The following is a 16,079-nucleotide window of genomic DNA, read 5'->3' as shown; positions in this document are numbered from 1 at the left end:
AAAAAAGAATAGGCAGAATCCTACAAGATTTAGATGCAGGAAGACTTTCTGGATAGGATTCCATTCACTCAGAAAGTAAGGCCAACAAAACTGACAAATGGGACCTCATAAATAAAAGGCTTCTGTATAACTGAGGAAACAATCAACCTAGTGAAAAGAAGCCCACTGCATGGGAAAGACTCTTTGAAAGATAAATATCTAATAGAGGATTAATATCCAGAATCTATAAAGAACTTAAGAAAGTAATAGCCAAGAAAACAAATAACCCAATTAAAAATTGACTATGGTTCAGAACAGAGAGTTTCCAAAGAAAGAAATAAAAATGGCTAAAATTGTGTTCAACTTTCTTAGCAATTAGGGAAATGCAAATTAAAGCACTTTGAGATCTTGTCATATTCAAGTCAGAATGGCTAAGTTTAAAAGAAAAAAAAAAGGTGACAACAAATGCTGGCAAGGATATGGGAAAAGTAGAACCTTTATTCACTGTTGGTGGGATGGCAAACTGATGCAGCTGCAGCCACTATGGAAAACAGTATGGAGAACTGTCTAAAGGTTAAAAGTAGATCTACCATATAGCCCAGTTACATCATTCCTTGGCACATACACAAAGGATTTAGACAGTCTTACTCCAAAACACTTGCTCACCTACATTCTTTGCAGATCCATTCACAGTAGATAAGAAATTGAAGCAACCTAAATGTTCATTAGTTGATAAATGAGTGAAGTCACCAAGACCCAGAAAGACAAATGTCACATATTGTATTTATTTGTGGGTCTTAGCTCTGAATCCTTAGATTTGAGTATAAAACCTGCAATAACAACAAAAGGCAGTAAAGTAGACACTATCGGGGAGTGAGGAGCTCTATAGAGAGGAATAGTAGGACACAGGTGCTAAAGAAGAAGGAAAAAGTGGGGATGTTAGCAACTGTGGAATAGAGGGAGAAAGTATAAAGGAGGGGGGGGAGGAGAACTAATTAACCCTAAGCATGTTGGGGAAAGTTATAGGAAACATTGCTCTATTAGCTTACTTTACTTTAAATGCATACAATACAATAAATGTGATCTGTGTATACATATACATATATATTAAATGATTTGAATGGAATTTTGTTTCATGGAGTGATAATGCCCTCCCAGGAGCCATAGACTATCTAACAAACACCTCAGTGCCAAATAAAGGAAACATCCCTTCAAATTGTTGGTCAGGTAATTCAAGAGGCTCCCCTAAAACAATATAAACCATTGCTATTGCTCTTGGTTGCCTTCTAGAAGTGAAGGTTAAAATCCTTTTGCTGAAGACACTATATACTTCAGACACAGGATTGAGGGATCAAGCTGGTACTGACCGAAAACCCTCCTCCTTGAGCTAGCTCTCATATTATCAGAAGGTTCTAAGCAAATTGTCAAGTGATAAAAGTAATCAGTAGTTCTTCCCAGCTGTTAAGCCTGAAAAACACAATGACTAGTCCAATAAGAGATCTCAATGGCACAATATTGGCACTTATATCTTGGAGGTAACCAACCCCTGTCTAATTGGATTTAAGACCTGCTCAATACAAGGGTACTATAAACCTAGTCAACTACTCATGTCTGGAGAAGTCATAGATCCTGGAGGAGGAATTACTGCTACCATTTTTCTAAATCAATATGGCTTCTAACTGTATTCTCAACACTAATTCTTATTCTCACAAATAAATGTAAAAACTTTTTTTTTTCTTTTGAAGAAGGCAGAGATTCATACTGGTCAAAATGCAGAGAATAAGTGACTATTGGGTGCACAGTCTCAATTAGTACATCTACAACACAATCCCTACATTTAAGACTTGAGGAACTTAGTAGAAGAGGTGGGCAGAAAGATTATGAGAACCAGAAGATCAGGACACTTGCTTCACTATAGTGACTTTTAGACATGACAGGGATATCATAACCATGAAATCTCAACAACATGGTTACCTAAACAAGGCCTCTACAATGACCATACCAGTAAACATGCCAATGGGGATAAGGGAAATTTCACAGGGTTCTACCACTAGATGGAGAACTACAATCAGTTAATGGCTGCTGAGGGAGGGAGAATCACTTTTGTCCAGAGACAAGCCCTGCAATAAGTTTCAATCCTAAATGTGATTCATAATGTGTATATGAACCACATTAAATGGACTCAGTGAGTTATATATGTTTATGTTAAATACAATAATAATCATAGAAGAAGAGGCCATGAATCAAACAGGGAGTGGGGAGGAGCTTTAGGTAGGGGGAGTGTGGAAAAAATGGCAAAAATAAAAAATACAACATAAAGTTGAGATTGTATTTGTACAATTTGGGAGCCTTTGTATTTAGTTCATGTATGATTTAGATCACTAAAAAGAAAACAGTAAAAACAAAAGCTTTCTCTACCACTAAAAAAAAAAAATACTTTAAAATGAGTAAAATACTTTAAAATGGGCACAGTGGTATATAGCACTTTATCCCAGAACTAGCAAGAGGCAGAAGGATTCTAGGAAGGCCAGCCTGAACCACAAAGTTCAAAGACAACCTGCACCAAAACACTATCTCAAAAACAAAGCTAAAACAAACAAAAACAAAAATGAGCATGCTTTTAGTTTCAGGTAAACAAAACATGAGTTTATCACCAATATGACTACATTAAATGAACATCTAAAAGGCTTCTTTCAACGAAGAGAAATGATCTTAATACAAAAAAATGACAAATAATTTATAAATGTTTATAAATTTATAAATTTATAATTTATTAACTGAATCTAAATAAAAATTGCTACTATGAATATTAACATTTATAATTTTAATTTGCAGGGGCTAAGCAAGGAGGCATCAGACCATACTATGAAGCATTAAAATATATGTCAGGAGGGTGCTCTGGAATTAGATTTGTGCTACTTGAGAGGAAAATCACCCTTTCTTTTTCTAATAGTATTTCGATGGTAAATTTTAAAGAAAGTATTCAAACAAAATTTACAAATTTGTATAATTTAACTTGTGTTAAAATACATGCTGTATAAAAATATTTTAATAGGGAAAATCAGGATAACTACTAAAACAAAACGAAGTATATAATCTCCAAAATATTAAACTGAGTAGTCTCAAGATTATCAAAAGCCAGAGTTTCTTTTGTTGAATTTGGAAGATAAGGATGATTCAGTTTAGTCCAGCCTTTTGAAAAGTCACCATTTGGAGGCTCTTGCCATATCCTTAGGAGGTGCGGGCGGTTGATCCTACAGTCTCACTCTGGCTGCGGGTTAGCACAGCCCCGAGCTGGGGAAGGAGCGGCAAAGTCTCAGACTGTGCAGACAAATGGAACTCGACCGTTAAGCAAAACATGGGAACTCAGTTTGTACTAATTACAACGTACACCTCAGGAGACAATAACAGATGGCTTCACCTAGAAGTCTACACAGTGAATTAATGTGCCCAATTTGTTTGGATATGTTGAAGAACACCATGACTACAAAGGAGTGTTTACATCGCTTTTGTGCAGATTGCATTACCACAGCCCTTAGAAGTGGCAACAAAGAATGCTCTACCTGCCAGGAAAAAAAAAAAAAAAAAAACTAATTTCTAAAAGATTTCCAAGGCTGGACCCAAACATTGATGCACTCATCAACAAAAATTTTCCAAGTCGTGATGAGTATGTAGCTCATCAAGAGAGGGTATTAGCCAGCATCAACAAGCACAACAACCAGCAGGCGCTCAGCCACAGCATTGAGGAAGGGCTGAAGATCCAGGCCCTGAACAGATTACAGCTGGGCAAAAAGCAGCAGATTGAAAATGGCAGTGGAGCAGAAGATAATGGTGACAGCTCACACTGTAGCATTGCATCCACACACAGCAATCAGGAAGCTGGCCCCAGTAACAAACCAAAACATTTGACGATTCTGGGTTTGAACCAGAAAACAACAATGCAATTGTTCCAGTGGCAATTGATCCAGTAATGGATAGTGCTAGTGAAACTGAATTAGTATTCAGGCCCCATTCAACACTTACAGAAAAGGATGGCAATGCACAGACAAAATACATAAAGACTTCAGGTAATGCCACTGTTGATCACTTATCCAAGTATCTGGCTGTGAGGTTAGCTTTAGAAGAGCTTCAAAGCAAAGGAGAATTAAACCAGATGAACCTTGATACAGCCAGTGAGAAGCGTATACCATCTACGTAACGACAGCCAGTGGTCAGTTCACTTTGTCAAATGGCTCTTTTTCTTTGGAATTGGTCAGTGAGAAATACTGAAAAGTGAACAAACCCATGGAACTTTATTATGCACCCACCAAGGAGCACAAATGACCTTTACCTTTAGAAATCAATTCTGAGACTGAACTTTTTATAGCCTATTTCTTTATTATTAAAGATGTTCCATCATTACTGTTATGGATAGATCTGGGATATGTTCAGATTTTTTTTCTGAGCCAGACTTGTTTACACTATTAGATTCATTTCTCCTTAATTTAAGACTTACTTTTTGGAAGGGACTCTAGTGATTCACTCCCCGCCCCCTTAATAGTATAACTAAGTTATATGCTTATAGGAAGTGTGCTTCCTTTGGGGAGGACACTTAGCTTGGAGTTTTTCATAATTCTCTATTCTTTTCTTTTTTTCTTTCAGTTTTTGATCTATTGAGAAAGAGTCTTATTATAAAGCCCTCAATAGCCGCAAACTCACTGAGTACACCAGGCTGGCCTTGAATTTGAAGTGATAGTCCTGCCCAAGTACTGGGGTTAGAGGCATGCATTAGCATGCCCAGCTTAAGGTTCAGTTGGCCATCAGTCATCTTTCTTCCTTTCAAAAGTTTTTTTAGCCTAAAGAATGTTAGATAATATGTATTCTGACTTTTTTCCCTTGGAGTCTTGTAAATTTATAGTTTTCGATATAAACTGTAGTAGGAAAAGCATTTTATTTAATTTTTTTATGAAGACGAAGGCTTAAATTTACTGCGCTTAAAACAATTCTATAGGATTATTATTTTCACAGTATTTTCTTACATAATATCTCATTTAAAAAGAGGTTCTTTATGAACTTGGTGTCCATTGTCATGCAATGTTTTTTGTTTGTTTGTTTCATTCGTGTTTACTATTGCTTAGAATTATTGGTTATGGCGAAGACAATCAAACAAAGTTCCTTGAGAACATGGTTCATTTACAGACTTCATTGAAGAAAAGTTTAAGTTGGTGGTGATTTGTATTTCTGTGTACATTTAAGAGTTTTCTTCTGTATTAGTTTTACTGTTCAGTTCTTTTATTATGTATGTTTGATGCTTTTCGCTATTAAAATACCAGAGATGTGGAGTTATTTTGCACTTTAGCCTTGATGAAAAGTACAAGATATGTTCAAAGCTTTTCATAACTGCTTTTCTTATGCATTCAAGAATAACATGACACATAGAGTTAAAAATGGAAAAGAAAGTGCCGGAGCCCACCGGCAGAGTCAAATAGTTCTTGAGTTGGGAGTGAGGATTGAAAAAAACTTAAAAACCAACACACTACACATGGAATCTGTCTGAGAGGGCTGCCAGTAGAACCCTTTTCATAGTCAGAGCAAAACACCTCAGTACAATGAAGGGGTTCATGGAAAAGTCAATCTTGTTTACCTCAACCACCTGTCTGTGTGATTCTCACACAACCAAAAGGAAGTGAAACAAAAGGTAGCAAAACATCCTGCTTATCCCTGACTCCAGGTGAAGGCCAGGGTGAAATATGTTTTTCTGCTGAAAACTCATTAACAAAATAGCCTCACAAACCAGCAGCTCTCCACAAAAAAGGTTGCTTTTGTTTAAAGAGTTCTTTGTGTTTTGAATTGCCATGTGTTTATAAATTTTGTGTGCTGCTAATTAGAAGCAGGTTAATGGAGTGTGAACATTGCTTTGATACGTAATGAGACAGTTCTGTAGAAGGATGTCACCCAGTTGAGTAGTCATTCAAAGATCCTTAGTTTTGTATTGAGAAAGTTTTGATAGTTTGGGAGCCACGGGCTCTATGCTGACCAGTCAGACTTATGTCTTATGTTTCATTTCTGTCCTGATTTTACATGTCTCCAAGTTTATATTTGCACAGTATTTACAAAGATACATTTGCACTGAGAAATTTCACCCAAAAAGGGGTTTGTTAGGAAGAAGTAGACCACCAATACCATTGTAACTAAAGTCTGTCTAGTCATTATAAATATTTACATGTCAGTTTAGACAGATTGGGCCAGCTTGATGCTTTAAATCTTGAGCCAAATATGAAAACTTAAAGGCTTACTCAATTTTTACCATTTTATTGAAAATGTTTTACAATTTTTGGTAATCTGTACAATAAGACTTGAAAGTCACCAAAAATCATAAAAACTTTTCTATCCAGCTCCTTTTCTGGGGTGATGTTACATTTTATAGATGAATAATGAATGTCTGCTGAATAGAATCCTTGTTTTGTGATGTAATTGCTTAGATTTTATTGGTGACATATTAGATTAGTGGTTTTATTAAAAAACTAAATTCTCAAAAAAAGTCATTTTTCTACCTGAATCTGAATCTTTCTGTTGTGTTGCCTCTATTTTAATTGCATCTGAGTAAAAGAAAGCCATAAACTCTTTTATCATTTCTACATATTTCTTTTGGATATAAAATGAATTATGAATATTTTAATATAAAACTCTAGTTATTTTTCTTGTTATCTAATACCTGAAGTTTTGTTAGGCAGATACTCATGAATCAGAGCTAAAGATTGAAGAAAAACTTTGTTTTTTAAAAAACAGTGCTCTGAACCAATGTACGATGCTGACACTGACTTTCTATCATTTTTATATTCATTTTGAAATTATCCTCATCATTCACTACTCACTGTCCTGGAACCTTAAATCTTTTAATTAATTATCCCCTCTTCTGAGTTCCTATGTGTATAAGTCTCCTCTCTGTTGCCTGGGTGTCTATTTCCTAAGTAATATCATTTATCTCATGTCATTTCTCTGGAAAGTTATACCTGAAATGTCCAATCTAAATTACCTTCATCACAAGTGACAGAACTGTTGAATGAATAAATGAGTGGATGAATAAAAAGACCAGGAAAAATAGAAGAATCAAGATGGAATTTAATAAGACAAGCTTGTAAAGATCTGTAGCAGGTCTGCACATTTCTGCATCTTTTTACAATATTAAAAATGATAAAATTAGCTTTGTCTTCTACAAAAGAGTAATACTACACAGAAATGTCCATTTATAAAAATCCCATTATAACACTGGGTCTTGCCTCCAGCGACTTCTCATTTCTATCAAAGCTGTAAGCAACAACAATTCAAATATTCCTGATATCCTGTGGGTCGAATGGGAAGATTGCTGGTCTTTAAGCCATAGATACCATTAATGGAAGAAATCCCATAAAAGTTGGTACCTATTTAGTAGAAAAGAAAAAAGAAAAGTGAGAACCTTGTCTTAATTGCTTTTCTGATGTTCTGTACCAAGAGGACAGACAAGTGGCTGCTCCTATGTAAATATTATATTTAATTAATGCTAATTAAAGGAAATGCCAACACAAAGAAAAATAATAAATCTGTAAAGGTGCTGCTAATGAAAGATTAAAAGAGGAATGACTTAATGAATCATTCTCATAAGCAATAATGAATTAATCACAAAGTAAGGTATACAAAGAATTTTTTTTTACAAAGAATTCTTTACAATAACAAAACTGCTATTTCTAAACTAAAAATATCCTAGGCTGAAAAATAGAAAGAAAATGGAAATCTATATACTGGTATGCATATATATTTTAGTATAAGAGCGCTTTGTAAGTTTAAAATGTGAAAGGTATAATATTTATGAATTTAATTAGTAAGGTAAGAATAGGACAGGCACTTAGGGTCAAAGACATTCAAGGCTTGGATAGTTCTTCTATTTTCTGTCACTTTTCCAGTGGCTTACTGTGCTCAAATTTTAAAACATATCCAGAGATAAAATAAGGTCATTTAAAGAAGAAGAAACATACAGAGGCTACAAAGGCCTCTTTTTCGGTCAGAGGAGGTAAGATAGGTTCTGTCTCTGTAGCCCAGACTGATCTCAAATTCTTGATTTTCCTGCCTTGGCTTCCCAAGTGCTGAGATTAAAGGCCTAGCATTGGTCTTCATCTCTAGCAATACTAATGTTGTAAATTGCAACTTCATTAAGCATATAAATAATGCATACATTGAAAATGATAATATATTAAAATAATTGGAAATACTAGTGTTTTAACAAACTACAGATAGGGCTTTAATTCAATAAGATAAAGATTGATAGTTTTTTGTTTTTGTTTTGTTTGATCTTAGGTCTTAAAAAACACCCGTAATTGGGGCTGAAGTGATAGCACAACTGTTAAGAGTACTTGCTGCTCTTGAAAAGGACCTGGACTTTAGTCCTCTGTACCTACATGGTTCACAACCATCTGTAACTTCAGTTCTGGGGATCTGATGCTCTCTTCCCACCTCCACAGAAACCAGGCACACATGTAGCGCACATTCATACATGCAGGTAAAACATTCACACAGAAAAATAAATCTTTTTATTTAAAAAAAGTGCCTAGCTGGAGAGATGGCTCAGTGGTTAAGAGCGCTGTCTGCCCTCCTAAAGGACCCGGGTTCAATTCCCAGCACTCACATAGCAACTCACAACTGTCTATAATGCCAGATCCAAGGGATCTGACACCTTCACCCTAATGCACATAAAATAAAAATTAAATAAATTATTTTTTTAAAAAAAGTGCCTAGCCAGGTGGTGGTGGTATATGCCTTTAATCCCAGCACTTGAAGGAACTTGCTCTGTAGACCAGGCTGTCCTTGATAGATAGATAGGTAGATAAAAATAAATAAGATAAAAAATAAAATTGCTCACAATATGTAAAATAAGGGAGAAGTTGTGCAATTAGGTGGTACACTCTGAAATACTACCTGAGGTGACTAGACTGCAAACCGACTCATTTTAGAAGACCCAGGTATAAATAAATACATATACATGTATATATGTATGTATAATGTGTGTGTGTATGTATGTATGTATGCATGTATTTCCTTCAGTTCACCTGGATCTGAAGTTATCTATGTTTAAGGATAGGATTCTCATTCTGTAGTCTGGCCAAGGTTGGACCTACTTTGTAGATGGTTCCTGTCAACTATACTTCCTGCCTACCTTTCTGTGAAATAACTACATTCTTATATATTTTTTACAGTTTACAATCTAAAAATCATACTTCTCACATTCCAATATCCTAACTGATGCCTTTTTAGTTAATGGTATCTAAACTAGCATCTCCCCAAATCCTTTTGTGATTTTTTTTTCCCTGATCAATCATCCTTTCCTGTCAGTGAATTACAAAGTTTAACTCATATTTATACCATTTTTGGTATTTTGGAATGTTTCTTCTTTCCTAGCATTCTGTACATAGGCACCTGCTGTGAAGTCAGTGTATAAGTGCTTTGAGATTTTTACCTTGAAGAAACGGTCCAGTTACTATACGTTTCTACTAATATTGAATAAGAAACACAGATTCTTCTGCTGAATGACTTCTTATCCAGTGACTGACTGTATGTATAACAGTGGCTCCAAAACATTATTACAATGATGTTAACATAGTTTCCTAGTTTTGTACAAGCACACTATGTTATTTGCATGTCAAAACTGCTTACATTTTTCAAAATAAATCCTCACTGTTATGTGAGACACAGTTATATTTTAACATACAGAAAAATAGTCTGCTTCATATTTAGTATTGAGAACAGATTCCTATTGAATCTTTTACAGTTAGGACAATGACCTTTCCTTGCACATGGCAGACATAGAATGGTTAAAGATATTCAGTTATTGTTAATGCTATATTGGAAACCAAAGAAGAGTTTAAAGTAGTTCAAATTTACTGAGGAGTAGGATTTCACTTGGAAAACAGCGAAATATTCAGTTAACTATGACCTTTCTTTTTACATCATATGAGTAATAACAGTAAAGATAATTACAGAAATAAAATATTCAACTACACCACCTCCAACAAATAGAACTTTCTGATTTTTCAGTGTTCACATGAAGTATTTAGGTATACTACCTTTAGATGCATAATAAAGATAATATGGTTTGCATCATAGCAGATGAAAAGCAAAGTAATACAAACACAACAGGATGTGCACTTCTCAACCTCAATTTAATTAGAATAATTTTAAAAGAATTATTTCTTGCCAAAAGCAGTAAAATATCTCAATACTTAATATGGCATGAGATACACATTGTCATACTCCAGAGTTCTGAGGATTGTCCAATGTGTCTTAAATAAGAAGGCAGAAGTATTATTTCTCTGATCCTTCCCAAAGTACTTTTATTCCATGGTTTCTAATTTCACTATCAGAGATTGTATGTGTGTGTATCCCAAGCTAAAATTAATGAATAATTTTTATTACTAACATTGATAATTTGTAACTATGACAAGGCATTCATCATTAGGCCTTGTTATTTAAACTGTTGCCTATGGGACATTAGAATCAACATTGGCTAAAGGCTTGGCAGAAATTTAGAGTATCAATCTCCATCCCAGATCTACTACATTTTAACAAGACAGCTAGGTGAATCATATGTAATTACAGCTTGAAAATAATAAAATGAGGCAGGCAGAGATCTAGTAATTCTTTCAAGGGAAAACTGTGTCCAGAATGTTCAGAATATCCCCAAAGCATCTTCATTATTATTGTTATAAGAAGATTCTCATTCTCCTTGCTTCTTATTGCTCCCTATTTATATAATCTTCCCTGAGAGCTGAAGTGATTAAATGTAATTGTTTATGCCTCATACCATAGAAAGTAGAAGGATGCCATAAAATATTAACCGTCATCATCATCACCACCACCACAACCACCACTATCTGTCACACTGCTAGCTAATATTTTTGAGTAGTTATTATGACCTACAAACCATTCTGAGAATCTTACATGCATTGGCAATTTCAATGAAGGAAGTGGTTTTGGGTTTACCTCCTTATTTTAAATAATTTTAACAAAAACCTAAGTTAGGCACTGTTTTAATCATTATTTACAGGTAAGAAAACTGAGGTATAGAATGGTTCTATACCTTATCAAGGCCACATACATACATTAAGAAAGTTTTGTCTTTTTTCAAACTCAATCTGAAACCATAGTCTGAACTCTTTGTCTTTTAAATTTATTTACCTTTATTTTATGTGCATTAGTGTTTTGCTTGCATGTGTGTCTGTGTGAGAGTGTCAGATCTTGGAGTTACAAACAGTTGTGAGCTGCCATGGGGGTGCTTGGATTTGAACCTGGGTCTTCTGAAAGAACAGTGTTGTTAGCTGACGAGGCATCTCTCCAGTCCTCCCCCCGCCCTCCCCCACCATAGTCTGAATTCTTAACCACTGTGGTACAAGACATAAATTCTTTCTGGTATGTAGCCTGACAGAAAGTATACTACAATTACTTCCTTCTTAATTTGATAAAAGAATTAATTGTAAACATTCTCACCTCAAGAACAGTATATGACTAGGGATGCGTCAGTGATAGAGCATTTGCCTAGCTAGCATGAGGCCCTAGGTTCAATTCCCAGTTTAAGAAAAAAAAAAAACTGTGGTGATTTACCCTTTCTATAATATATACATAAATCAAAACTGCACATTGTGCTACATAAAATGTGCAATTATTTGTCAATTAAATACATCATTTGAAAGGATGAAATTTTGACCAATACTAAAATATGGGTAACCTAAAGAAATTATGTTAAGTGAAATAAGGCAGAGATAATGTACAAACATTATTTTGTAAGAGCCAAGTATCTGAGAAAGAAAATCTTTCTTTCCCATGAAGGGGAGCTATGCCTTTATGAGGACAAGAATACACAAAAGAACTGTTCTTCTTTAAATTATTTATTTTATCAACACTTGAGACAATTGATGTAACTCGATCATAAAAATGGGCAGTATCTACCTAGGAGTCTAAACAGTCTAGGAGAGAGAACAGTGTCTAGGAGAGAGAAGTTAGCTATTTACGAATTCAGATCAAGTGACCACTTCCACTACTTATGAATGGGTGGGTCTAACCCTAAACACAGCAAAAACTCTGATAGCTAAACATTCTCCATAACATTTATCTAAAGATAGTATATCAAAAAGTAAGTCAAGAGGAGATCTAAGATGGCAGCAGCGAACAAGCACGGTATATGACCAACAGCTCTGCTGTGAGAGCAGGGTGACTGGTAGGCCATACTATAGGCCCCAAAAGCCTGATGTCTGTGTTTCTTAGGTGAGAGGGGAACCCACAGGGATACTTGAAGGTCCATCTTCAGGCCACGCGGCTAATACCAGGAAAAATTCCTGGGCTCCTGCCAGGCACTGCCACAGCGGCCCAATCTCACCTTCCTGAGATCCTGGCAGCTCTCTGGGCTCTGGCCCTATAGCCCTAGGCCTCCTGCCCAAACTAACCATCTGTGGATATATTCCTGGGACCCGCAGCAGCGGTGCATGTGGGAGAGGGGTGGGAGAGGAGGGAGCTCCTACCCTGCAGCTTTAGACCACCTAACCTCCCAAACACACCATCTGTGGATACCTTCCTGGACAGGCAGCAAGAGGGCACTCTTGGTTTTGACCCGGCAGCCTTAGGGAACCCACCACCCAAGCCCACTTTCTGTGATTATATTCCTGGAACCAGAGCTAGGCAGCCTCTGACCATGGGTACTCACTCTCACTGCCTGTGGACTGAATACCTTCCTGTACTGAGGGCGAGACTCTAAACCTCGGTGCCCACTCTTACAGTCCTGAGGATACCTTCTGGGTACTAGAGGCTCAAGGTTCCAAACCGGGGAGACCACACTCAACATCCTGTGGACACCTTCCTGGTTGCAGCAGCTAGTGCCATTAACTCTCACTGCCCAGTGGAGAGGATACATTCTGCCTACTCCCTTCCTACCTGGTTCACTCAGGTCAGAATCAGCCAGCATATCACAGTGAATACAGCAGAGCTAAGCTAGATTTGGGACCAAGGTTCCATTCCCCACCATCTAAAGGAAGCCTGTGGGACACTGGAGCAGCTTTAGGCAAAGAGATCTATCCACCAGTGCCCCAGCAGAGGCCAGAAACAGCAAGCCCAGCACAGACAGAGAACCCAGTGGAGCTGAGCTAGGCACCTGACCCAAGTTCCATTGTCTTCCTCCCAAAGGATGCCTGTGGGGCACTGGAGCAGCTCTAAGCTCAGAGGTCTTTCTGCCTGCTCCCCAGAACCCTAGTCCACCTGGAAACAATGTGTCCAGCACAGCCAGTGAACCCAGAGGAGCAGAGCCATGCCTGGGACCCAAATCCCATCCTCCATCTTCTTAAGGAAGCCTGTGGGACACTAGAGCCAGCTATAGACTCAGAGATCTTCCCACCTGTGCCCCAGCTTCCTGGGTCACAAACAGGGAGGCAGCAGAGACAATGAATCCAGGGAAGACTACTTGAGAAAGGTGGATCCAGTCAGCAGTACAGGCTTCAAGAATAATCAGTCAAAGCTTCAGACAACCAGATGGCTAGAGGCGGGCACGAGAATACAGGCAACAAAAAACCAGGATATCACCAGAATCTCCAAAAATCAATGGGCATTCTATTGCAGCTGAAACACAGGAAAATAATCATAAATGAAAATTTACGCAGTTATTCGAGGCACATAAAGAGGAAATGAACAAAAAAAAGAGGCCATCAAGGACAGACAGGAATCCACATTCAAGCAGATGAAGAAAATGATGCAAGATATGAAAACAGAATAACAATCAATAAAACACAAACAGAGAAAACACTGGAGTTGGAGAACTTAGAGAAGAGATCAGGAACCACAAAGGTATGCATCACCAACAGAATGCAAGAGATGGAAGAAAGAATCTCAGGTACTGAAGATACAATTGCAGAAATTGATAGGTCTCTCAAAGAAAAAATAAAATTGGAAAAGTTACAAATAGAAAACATCCAAGAAATCAAGGACACCATGAAAAAGACAAAACCCAACAATAATAGAAATAGACAAAAAAAAAAAAAAAAAAGATTCCAGGCACCAAGATCCAGAAAATATTTTTGAGAAGATCATAGAAGAAAATTTCCCCAAATGTTGGTAATGTTCTTGTGGACTGTATACAGTTTACCTTTGTTCATTCAAATGCTGATTTCTCTATCCTACTATCTGGTTTCAATCTGGACATTGCATTGTGATGTTTATTCTAAGCATCATCTCAAGTTTGTGTAAACACTCCACCGTTTGTTCTCTGTAATTTCAATAAAACAACCAGCCAAAGCTGTGCAATGGAGAGAATAGGGGGGGACATACTGGTCCAGAGGGGAGGAGAAGGAAGCAAGGGGAGGAGAGAAGAGAAGAGATCTGCAGGAGATGACTTGGAAGCATGAAGAGAGATGAACCAGACCTAAGATATGACTAAAAGCAAGTATAATTTTGGATATTCAGAATGTGAAGAAGCTATGCAGGCTTGGAAGTTTAGGATGGAGTAATCATTGCCCAGCATTTTGCTCTAGGTTAATTAAGTAAATCCTAGTCTCTGTGTGGTGATTTGTGTATACAGCTGGTTTAGGAATAACCGCTGTTTAACTAAAAGATAAATCAATAATAAATATTAACAATCAGCAACACCCAACCTTAAGAAAGAGATGCCCATAAACATATAAGAGGCCTACAGAACAACAAATAGATTAGACCAGAAAACAAACTCCTCCTGACACATAATAATCAAAACACTAAATCTACAGACTAAAGAAAAAATATTAAAAGTGAAGAGTTTAAGTTAGCCTGGGTATAACTCCATTTTGAAATAAAGAGCCATCTTGACTGGGAGCTAAATTCAGGTACCAGGAAATATCACAGAATGTACACTTGGCAGAAAACAAAGTTAACTCTCCTAGCAATAACCCCCAGAAAATAATACAGAATAAATGCTTCATAAAAAATAGAGACACTCTCCCTGGCAATAATCAATGAGAATCAGTTGGGAATCGGCTGGGAAAATTCTCCCCAACGTTTCAGTTAGAAGAATAACAATTGTGATTATGTGCCTCAGAGAAGGTTACCTCGCCCTTCTAACTTTTACCTAATCCTGTAACATCAAGGCTTATGCCCCCACTGCTTGCTATCATGGAAAACCCCTGCTCACAGACTTTCCCTATAAAAATCCTGCTCCCTCAGAGCTCGGGTACCGAGTTTGATCGCTCTCATAATAAAGCTCTCTTGCTATTGCATTGAGTCTTCTCCTGGTGGTCTCTGAAGGTCCTATGATCCTGGCATTACAAAAGCAGCAAGGGAAAAAGGCCAAGTGACATATAAAGGCAAACCTATCAGAATCACACCAGACTTCTCAACAGAGACTAAGTGTGGAGAGCTGCTCATAAAGCTACATTGTTATGTTTTCATCTTGGCCTCTACCTTGACAAAGAAAGGAGGAAGTTTTGCCAAATTCCTTAAAAGCTTGTCTGTGTGACCTTAGACTAAAACTGCTTTAGGAAATTAGTTTTAGAATACGACTTTATCAGCTATAGGGAGATAGTTTTTGAAATGTAAGTTGTGCATTTCCACGAATCTTTTCTTTTTGAATTGATATGATTTGTTTTTGCTTTACCTATAAAAAAATGAACCCTGGAATAAACCCACTCTGCTTCAGTCATACTGAATGCCCTCTCAAGCCATCCCGTGTGTAGCGTGTTTTGTTCTAATTATTTTAAATCCTCACTCCCCACTCAGGTACTGTTCAACTGTGCCAGCAGGCTCTGCCAACTATGAAAGTCATAAGGGCCTGGACAGGTGTCTTGCAGAATCTTAGAGATCACAGATGCCAACCCAGACTACTATATCCAGCAAAACTTTCAATCAACAAAGATGGAGAAAACAAAATATTCCATGACATAACTAAATTTAAACAACATATATGCAGTAATCCAGCCCTGTAGAAGACACTTGAGAGACCAAAAGATAAATTAGCTATTATTAAGACCTGAAGTAGGTGGGTGGAGAAGTCTAGTATTGCCCTGAGGGGAAGGACTGCCTTACTGCATTCTTTCCCCACCCACTAGAGATAACAGTTGCTAGGAAACTGGCCCATCCTCCTAGAG

At 37.0% G+C, this 16,079-nt stretch overlaps 1 pseudogene; it reads left to right on the top strand.

The window, feature by feature from the left end:
• The first annotated feature begins 1,458 nt into the window (after nt 1-1,458).
• LOC110540340 (E3 ubiquitin-protein ligase RING2-like) lies at nt 1,459-4,302 on the top strand (annotated as a pseudogene).
• Nucleotides 4,303-16,079: the final 11,777 nt, after the last annotated feature.

Source organism: Meriones unguiculatus (genome assembly GCF_030254825.1).
Source record: "Meriones unguiculatus strain TT.TT164.6M chromosome X unlocalized genomic scaffold, Bangor_MerUng_6.1 ChrX_unordered_Scaffold_30, whole genome shotgun sequence".
In the NCBI taxonomy this organism is placed as follows: Eukaryota; Metazoa; Chordata; class Mammalia; order Rodentia; family Muridae; genus Meriones; species Meriones unguiculatus.
The sequence above is the reverse complement of the archived record's forward strand: the minus strand, read 5'-3'. Positions and strand labels throughout refer to the sequence as shown.